At 40.4% G+C, this 9,280-nt stretch overlaps 1 non-coding gene across 1 annotated transcript; it reads right to left on the bottom strand.

The window, feature by feature from the left end:
* Positions 1 to 4,284: 4,284 nt before the first annotated feature.
* Positions 4,285 to 4,391, bottom strand: LOC141669793 (small nucleolar RNA R71). The gene has a single exon (XR_012554052.1). It is a non-coding gene; the product is annotated as a small nucleolar RNA R71 (small nucleolar RNA).
* Between the last annotated feature and the right edge of the window lie 4,889 nt (positions 4,392 to 9,280).

Here is a 9,280-nt window from a genome sequence, read left to right as displayed (position 1 = left end):
GTACCTTGAATAGTCGGGGGAGTTGTCCCTTTTGGCTGAGGATGAGTTGCCCCTGTCTGGGCTTCCCCCTGAGTAGATGCATAAGTTGAATGGGGAGGAACCTCCACGGTTGATGAAATCACCTGGGTTGTCTCTAATGGTGTTCCTTCCTCTAGAGCTCCAATTGTTCTCCGTGTTCTCGCCATGGTTGTTGTTGTTGCGTCCCACAGACGGCGCCAAATGTTATGGATAAAAAGCTAAGGTTATTACTTGCTGTATTTATTACTAAGATTCGGGAGCTCAAGGCCTTTAATGGCTGCTCTCGTGTTTCGTAGCTTAATTCTGCCTTTACGAGATGCCTACGTATCTCTGTGAGTTAGAGAATCAAGCCAATAAACGTAGTTCTGATTTGTGGGGTGAGACCCCTTATATAGATGTTGGTGGTCCTTGAATTGGACTTGGTATAGGAGACTTGGTGGGCAAGTCTCATAATTAGAATGGACTTTGGAGTCCTAGATAGTAGGAAACTGATTCCTTATCCTTTTAGGTCCCCTTGAGGCTTATCTATAAGGATTTATATCCTTATCAGGACTCTTCTCAACAGCTGATTTTTCCCTTATTAATTAATTACGAAATTAATTAATAATCAGGGCTTTTGGGCCTTTTTTATTCGACTAGACCTGATCTGGTCCATCAGGCTTAACCTTTCTGGTCTGAATATCAAACACCTTCTTATTGGGTCCAGCAGCCCATTATCAGGATTTATTTATCCCTATCATATTAGAATTTAAAAGTCATCAGAATATGGCTCCTTAACTCGAAAAGTGAATGTTTATTTCTGTAATTCTTCACGTAAATACTGATATGGTTCATCAGAACTTAATCATCAAAACTTCCATCAGAACTTGTTCTCAGAATTTATGCAACTGACACTTAAACTGTTCATCCAAAACAACATTGATCACCACAGTAATTTTCATCATTCATATGGAGTGTATGTGTGTACATTAAGCTAAATATCAGACAAAGAGTAAGGTCTGATTCACTTCAGTACATCTTAGAAATAAGGCATAACTCAGAACTTTGCTTAAAATCTGTCGTTAGTCTGAAGCCTACTATAGAATGAGTTCATGCATGAGTCCACCTCAACTGTTTTGTTCTCATTTTATGCATCTTTTGAAATTCCTTTTTACAGTGGCTTCTCAGTGTAAGTGAGTCACGACTGCTTATCAGAATTTATGCTATTATCAGAGTATTTCTCCAGTAATCAGAGAATGTTAAAAGTCACCAAGAAAATTTTATTTTGCTTTTCTAATGCATATTACTTAATACCAGCAATGCACATGGGTCTTACCTTCCACATTTTTACTCTAGATCTCAAAGGAGTACTTGACATTTATTTATTTTCTTTTCTTTTTCTTTTGACGAGTGAGGCTTTTCAGCACTTAGTACATCCATCAGATTTACTAACATCAGAACTTAACAGATAAGAAGCACTATTCTAGTTTTTGACTTAGTAATAAGATACACAAAGTAAACTTTAACCAAGCTCAATATCAGAATTTGCTTATGTTAAAAGATTTCCACATAAACAATTACTTCAAACATGGGATTATTAGTATATTAAAGACTACTAGGTCAGCATCTAGCACAGTTATCCTCATTGGATTGAATAGTCACAGAAACATTCATATTACTATCAGAGTTTAGAAATTCACATCAGACAATAATCAGCACATAGAAAATTTCAATTTTAAGCACAGAATACACAAAGATAGTAATATCTGTAAATACAGATCATAAAGTCTGATGTATCAGAACATAAACTAAGCACATTTATAGAAAGAACCTGAAACCATTCCAAGTTCATTTACCAATCTTGTAAAAGTAGCTTCACATAGCCGTTTTGTGAAGATATCTGCTAGTTGTTGATCTGTTGGAACAAAATGCAATTCCACTGTACCTTCCATCATATGTTCCCTTATGAAGTGGTACATTATGCTGATGTGCTTTATCATTGAGTGTTGAACTGGATTACCTCTCATAGCAATAGCACTTTGATTATCACAATAAATAGGAATTTTAGAATATGTTAACCCATAATCCAGTAACTGATTCTTCATCCAAAGAATCTGTGCACAATAGCTTCCTGCAGCAATGTATTCTGCTTCTGCAGTTGATAAGTGGCATTTTATACCACTTAGAATGTCTTAAAATGGCTTAAATTTGTGTCTTGAAATCAAGTATTTTGTGTATTTGATGCGTTTTTCTAGTGTTTATGCATTTCAAGGTATTAGTTGCATTTCGGAGGAGGAATCATCAAGAATAAGCCTTGGCATGTGTTCACCATTGCGAGAGGAAAAGAACGGGCAGATTACGGCGAAGAAACGGAGCAAACCTGGAATTTTTCCAGTAGGGTTCTGCGCGCCCGCGCAGCAATGCTGAGCGGCCGCGCAGCATCCTTGCGCGCCCGCGCAGAAATGCTGAGCGGACGCGCAGGGTCGGGGAAAAAGCTGAATTATTTTAGACTTCTACTTCTGTTTGGCTTCCAACTTCTATGTAATCTGAGTTTTATGGGACTATTATATAAGTAGATTTGAGACGTTTTCATAAAAAATAGGAAGGAGATTATGTTTTAGATTGTGTTTGGCACAAGAAGCGAAGGAGATAAGGAAGAAGACCGATTTAGCACACTGCAGCGAAGGGGAAACATATTTTGTTGTGATTCTTGTTTCGTTGTAACGTTGGATGCTAGTTTTCTTTCTTGACTTATTTACTCTTGTGACGTACTCTGTTCTAATTTAATTAGTTTAGTTATTATTTTCTTGTGTTGTTTATCATGATTTCATATGAACCCATGATGGCGTTAAGTTCTATTATGGGCTAATCGTGATCATGGGGTTGCAACGGATTTATTATGGAATTCTTTAGTTAATTGTTTAATACTTTAGTGTGTGATGATTGCATGATATCTAGTATTGGTTGTGCGTATTCGTCTTATGTGCGTCACGAACATATAAGATAGGGTGTTAATCTCTTGTGAAGCGACTGTGGATCTTGAGATTTAGAACTTGCCATGCTAGCATAGGTTCATGTACGTTGTGCATGATTAGTGGGTAATTCTAACAGTTTTATTTGCCCTATGTAATCAAAAGGGATAACTTGTGCTTAAATCGTTGTGTTGTCAATTTCTGTAGACATATAGGAACTCAACATAATTGATGACTATTCAACTTCTATCTTAATTGTGGATGTTTGGTAGAATGGTATTAGTACAATGAAAGTTGGCTTTTATCAGTTTCATGTTATTCGATTAATATCATCACTATCACATGCTAAAGGTAATAACAATGGCTATAGAAGGAAGTAATAATGAAGTTGTGTTCTCATGAGTGTTTTATTATTGATAAATTGAAGTGTTATTTAAGTGGTTAATTAAGTAGTTAATTATAGTTAATATTTAATCAACAATTTTAAGTGTTATTATCTTAACATTGAGAAGTAATCATACATTGGTGAGTGAGTTTAATTAGACAATAACTTAGTCTGAGTCTCTGAGGGAACGAACTAGAAAGTATTCTATATTACTTGCGAACGCGTATACTTGCGTGAATATTAGTGCGTGATTTCGCCCTAACAAGTTTTTGGCGCCGCTGCCGGGGACTCGGCGTATTTGTTTAGTTTATGTACTTACCATCATTGGTCATTAGGACTCAGTGATTAGGACATAGTAGTTAATTACTCTTTTCAGTTGTGTTTCAGGTACTTTAGCAAGCGTTTATGCAAACTCGTTCTCGTGCTCGCAAGAGGACCTTAGATACAGCTGAGGAGAAAGACGAAGTTCTTGATACTCCGGAGAAGTTAGATTTTGAGGATTCGGATTCAGGAACTGAGCAGAAAGAACCAGTAAACATGGGAGATCGTATTGTTCAAGCTGATCCAGCTCTTATGGATTTTTCTCGGCCTAAAATTGATGACATTCAGTCAAGCATCCTTCATCCGGCTATTCAAGCTAACACCTTTGAAATCAAGCCGGGCACTATTCAGATGGTGCAGAATTCTGTTTCTTTTGGAGGAGCGGCAACTGAAGACCCCAACATGCACATAAGGAATTTTGTCGAGATCTGCAGCACTTTTAAGTATAATGGCGTGACTGATGAGGCTATCAAGTTTAGGCTTTTCCCATTCTCACTGAGGGATAAAGCTAAAGACTGGTTACATTCTGAACCAGCTGGGTCAATCACTACGTGGCAAGATCTTGCGCAAAAGTTTCTGGTGAAGTTTTATCCAATGGCAAAGACTGCTGCTATGAGGAGTGCTCTTACTCAGTTTGCGCAGTAACCTACAGAATCTATGTGCGAGGCTTGGGAACGCTACAAGGAAATGTTGAGAAAATGTCCACATCATGGAATGCCGGATTGGATGGTAATCACTTGTTTTTATAATGGTTTGGGGGCCCAATCTCGGCCCATGCTCGATGCAGCAGCTGGAGGAGCCTTATGGGCTAAAAGCTATACTGAGGCGTATAATCTTATAGAGACAATGGCTGCAAACGAGCATCAAAACCCAACTCAGAGGATGACGTCAGGCAAGGTCGCAGGTATTCTGGAAGTTGATGCAGCCACCGCTATTGCAGCCCAGCTCCAAGCGCTATCAATGAAGGTTGATTCTTTGGCTACGTATGGAGTTAATCAAATAGCTATGGTTTGTGAGCTTTGTGCAGGTTCTCATGCTATGGATCAGTGTTCTCTTGTCAACGAATCTGTTCAGTATGTGAATAATTATCAGCGACAACAGCAGCCTGTGCCAGCGACCTATCATCCTAACAACAGAAATCATCCAAATTTCAGCTGGGGGAATAATCAGAATGATATTCAGCCAACATATCAGCAAGGAGTAAGTAAGCAGTTTAACCCACCTGGATTCCAGCAACCACAGCAGTATGCTACAAGGCAATCATATCCTCAACAGGGAAGCGCAGCTGCACCTACTAGTGCTGATTTTGAGGAACTTAAGCTGTTGTGCAAGAGTCAGGCGGTTTCTATCAAGACCTTGGAAAATCAAATCGGTCAATTAGCCAATGCAGTGCTCAATCGTCAACCTGACACTCTTCCCAGTGACACGGAAGTACCAGGCAGGAAGGAAGCTAAAGAGCAAGTCAAGGCTATTACCTTAAGGTCTGGAAAAGTAGCTGATGCTGAAAAGGAAAAAGAAGTCGAAGCTGAAGTTAGAGATGAAGAATCTAAGCAAAAGGAGAAAGTGGCGGAACCGAAGAAGACTACTGTTGAACACACTCTGCCTGAGGCTAATACAGGGGAGAAACAGCTCTATCCTCCACCACCTTTTCCTAAGAGATTGCAGCAACAAAAGCTGGATAGACAGTTCGGGAAGTTTCTGGAGGTGTTCAAGAAACTTCACATCAATATACCTTTCGCTGAGGCTCTGGAACAAATGCCCAGTTATGCGAAGTTTATGAAGACTATTCTTTCAAGGAAGGTGAAACTGGATGACCTTGAAACCGTTGCTCTCACGGAAGAATGCAGCGCTGTTCTGCAGCAAAAGTTACCACCAAAACTGAAAGATCCAGGAAGTTTCACCATTCCTTGCACCATTGGCAATCTAACTTTTGACAAGTGCCTTTGTGATTTGGGAGCAAGCATTAATCTGATGCCGTTGTCGATCTTTAAAAAGTTGGATCTGCCTGATCCAAAACCCACATACATGTTGCTATAATTGGCGGACCGTTCCATTACTTACCCAAGGGGCATAGTTGAGGATGTGCTCGTCAAGGTGGATAAGCTCTTCTTTCCTGCAGATTTTGTTATTCTGGATTTTGAGGAAGATAAGAAGATTCCCATAATCTTGGGGAGGCCTTTCTTGGCTACTGGCCGTACCTTGATAGATGTGCAAGAAGGGGAACTTACTATGCGGGTCCAAGATCAGGATGTGACCTTCAACGTATTCAAGGAAATGAAATTCCCTACAGAAGATGAGGAGTGTTTAAAAGTGGATGTGATTGATTCCGCAGTTACTTCGGAACTCGATCACATGCTAATGTCTGATGCATTGGAAAAGGCCTTAGTGGGGGATTTTGACAGCGATGATGAAGATAGCAACGAGCAATTACAATATCTGAACGCTTCTCCATGGAAGCGAAAGCTCGACATACCATTTGAATCTCTTGGTACTTCTGACCTTAAGAATGCTGAAGGGAAGCTCAAACCATCAATAGAGGAAGCGCCTACCTTGGAGCTCAAACCATTACCTGAACACTTGAGGTATGCTTTTTTAGGTGATTCATCTACGTTACCTGTTATTATTTCAGCTGACCTTTCAGGTAGTGAGGAAGACAAGCTCTTAAGGATTTTGAGAGAATTCAAATCGGCTATAGGATGGACCATAGCAGACATCAAGGGGATAAGTCCTTCATATTGTATGCATAAAATTCTGTTAGAGGAAGGTAGTAATCCAACTGTGGAACAGCAGCGAAGACTGAACCCGATCATGAAGGAGGTGGTGAAGAAAGAAATTCTGAAATGGCTAGATGCAGGCATCATTTATCCTATTTCTGACAGCTCGTGGGTGAGCCCCGTGCAATGTGTACCTAAGAAAGGAGGTATCACTGTGGTCGCAAATGAAAAGAATGAGCTCATCCCTACTCGAACAGTTACAGGATGGAGCGTATGCATGGATTATAGAAAATTGAACAAAGCCACAAGGAAGGATCACTTCCCTCTCCCATTCATTGATCAAATGCTTGACAGATTGGCTGGACATGAGTATTTTTGTCTTCTGGATGGTTATTCCGGGTATAATCAGATTTGTATTGCACCAGAGGATCAGGAAAAGACTACCTTCACTTGTCCATTTGGCACATTTGCTTTTCGTAGAGTTTCGTTTGGGTTATGTGGCGCCCCGGCCACCTTTCAGAGATGTATGATGGCTATATTCTCTGACATGATTGGAAATAACGTCGAAGTGTTCATGGATGACTTCTCCGTCTTTGGACACTCATATGATGAATGTTTGAATAATCTGCGCGCCGTACTCAAAAGATGCGTGGAAACTAATTTGGTGCTTAATTGGGAGAAATGTCATTTTATCGTGCGTGAAGGCATTATCCTTGGGCATAAGGTCTCTAGCAAAGGTCTGGAGGTGGACAAGGCCAAGGTGGGAGTCATTGAAAATCTTCCCCCACCTAATTCAGTGAAAGGAATCCGTAGTTTTCTCGGTCATGCGGGTTTTTATCGGTGATTCATCAAGGACTTTTCAAAGATATCTAAGCCGTTGTGCAATTTACTTGAGAAAGATGTGCCTTTCAAATTTGATGATGAATGTTTGTCAGCATTCGAGACTCTCAAGAAGAGTTTGATCACTGCACCAGTTATTACAGCACCAGATTGGACAGAACCGTTTGAGATGATGTGTGATGCGAGTGATTATGCGGTAGGTGCAGTTCTGGGACAGCGCAAGAAAAATCTCTTCCATGTGGTCTACTATGCGAGTAAGACTTTAAATGGGGCCCAATTGAACTACACCACTACTGAGAAGGAGCTTTTAGCTATAGTCTTTGGCTTTGAGAAATTTCGATCTTATCTACTTGGTACGAAAGTGACAGTATTCACTGATCATGCAGCTATTCGCTATCTGGTTTCTAAGAAGGATTCGAAGCCGAGACACATTCGTTGGGTGCTTTTACTTCAAGAATTTGAGTTAGAGATCAAAGATAGAAAAGGTACCGAGAATCAAGTAGCTGACCATCTCTCTAGGTTGGAGAATCCCGATTCTACTTCACAAGATAGGACGTTAATCAATGAATCTTTTCCGGATGAGCAGTTGTTTGTAATTCAGGAGGAAGAACCATGGTTTGCAGATATTGTAAACTATCTTGTTAGCAATATAATGCCGCTTAATTTGACATCCGCTCAAAAGAAGAAGTTTCTGCATGAGGTGAAGTGGTATATGTGGGATGAACCATATTTGTTTAGACAGGGAGCTGATCAGATCATCAGGAGATGTATCCCGTTCTGTGAGACGGAGGGGATATTACGAGACTGCCATTCCACGGTTTATGGTGGACACTATGGAGGTGAGAAGACGGCAGCTCGTATTCTGCAAGCAGGTTTTTTCTGGCCTACTTTGTTCAAGGATGCTCATCAGTTTGTTTAAGGTGTGATCGTTGCCAAAGAATGGGAAATTTGTCAAGGAAGGATGAGATGCCATTAGATGTGATGCTTGAAGTCGAGGTCTTTGATGTATGGGGAATCGATTTCATGGGGCCTTTTATCTCATCTTGCAATAATCAGTACATCTTGCTGGCAGTCGATTATGTCTCAAAATGGGTCGAAGTTAAAGCTTTACCGACAAATGATGTAAAGGCAGTGCTAAATTTTCTTCATAAGCAAATTTTCACAAGGTTTGGAACGCCTCGGGTAATCATAAGTGATGAAGGATCGCATTTTTGCAACCGTAAGTTCACTTCTATGATGCAGCGTTATAATGTGAATCATCGAGTAGCTACTGCCTATCATCCGCAAACAAATGGTCAAGCGGAAGTGTCTAACAGAGAGATAAAGCGCATTCTAGAGAAGGTTGTTTGTCCGTCAAGGAAGGATTGGTCTTTAAAGCTCGATGAAGTTGTTTGGGCTTACAGAACAGCATACAAAACTCCACTTGGGATGTCACCGTTTCAGTTGGTGTACGGTAAGGAATGTCATCTACCGGCGGAGCTTGAGCATAAGGCCTACTGGGCATTGAAGAAATTGAACCTGGATTTAGATGCAGCTGGTAAGAAAAGAATGCTTCAGCTTAATGAACTTGATGAATTTCGACTGCAAGCGTACGAGAATAACAAAATGTATAAGGAAAAGGTGAAGAGGTGGCACGATAGGAAGCTACATCCTAAGTTATTTGTGCCAGGGCAACAAGTTCTGTTATTCAACTCTCGGCTCCGACTTTTTCCTGGGAAGTTGAAATCAAGGTGGTCTGGACCTTTTATTGTCAAAACTGTGTTTCCACATGGAGCGGTGGAAATTTTTGAGAATGATTCGGACCAAGCATTCAAGGTTAACGGTCAGCGGTTGAAGCACTACTATGGGGACATGGCAAACCGAGAGGTGGTTAGTGCCATTTTGTTGACTACTTGAGAAAGGTACGGAACGTCAAGCTAATGACGAAAAAGAAGCGCTGCGTGGGAGGCAACCCATGAATTGTTGTTACAGGAACCCTTAGAAGTTAATAACCTATCCAAAAACACAAAAAAATCAGAAAAAAGGGGCTGAAATTTTTTTTTTCCAGAGAC

The sequence above is a fragment of the Apium graveolens genome, chromosome 6 (genome assembly GCF_009905375.1).
Source record: "Apium graveolens cultivar Ventura chromosome 6, ASM990537v1, whole genome shotgun sequence".
In the NCBI taxonomy this organism is placed as follows: domain Eukaryota; kingdom Viridiplantae; phylum Streptophyta; class Magnoliopsida; order Apiales; family Apiaceae; genus Apium; species Apium graveolens.
This window is presented reverse-complemented; position numbering and strand designations above follow the sequence as displayed.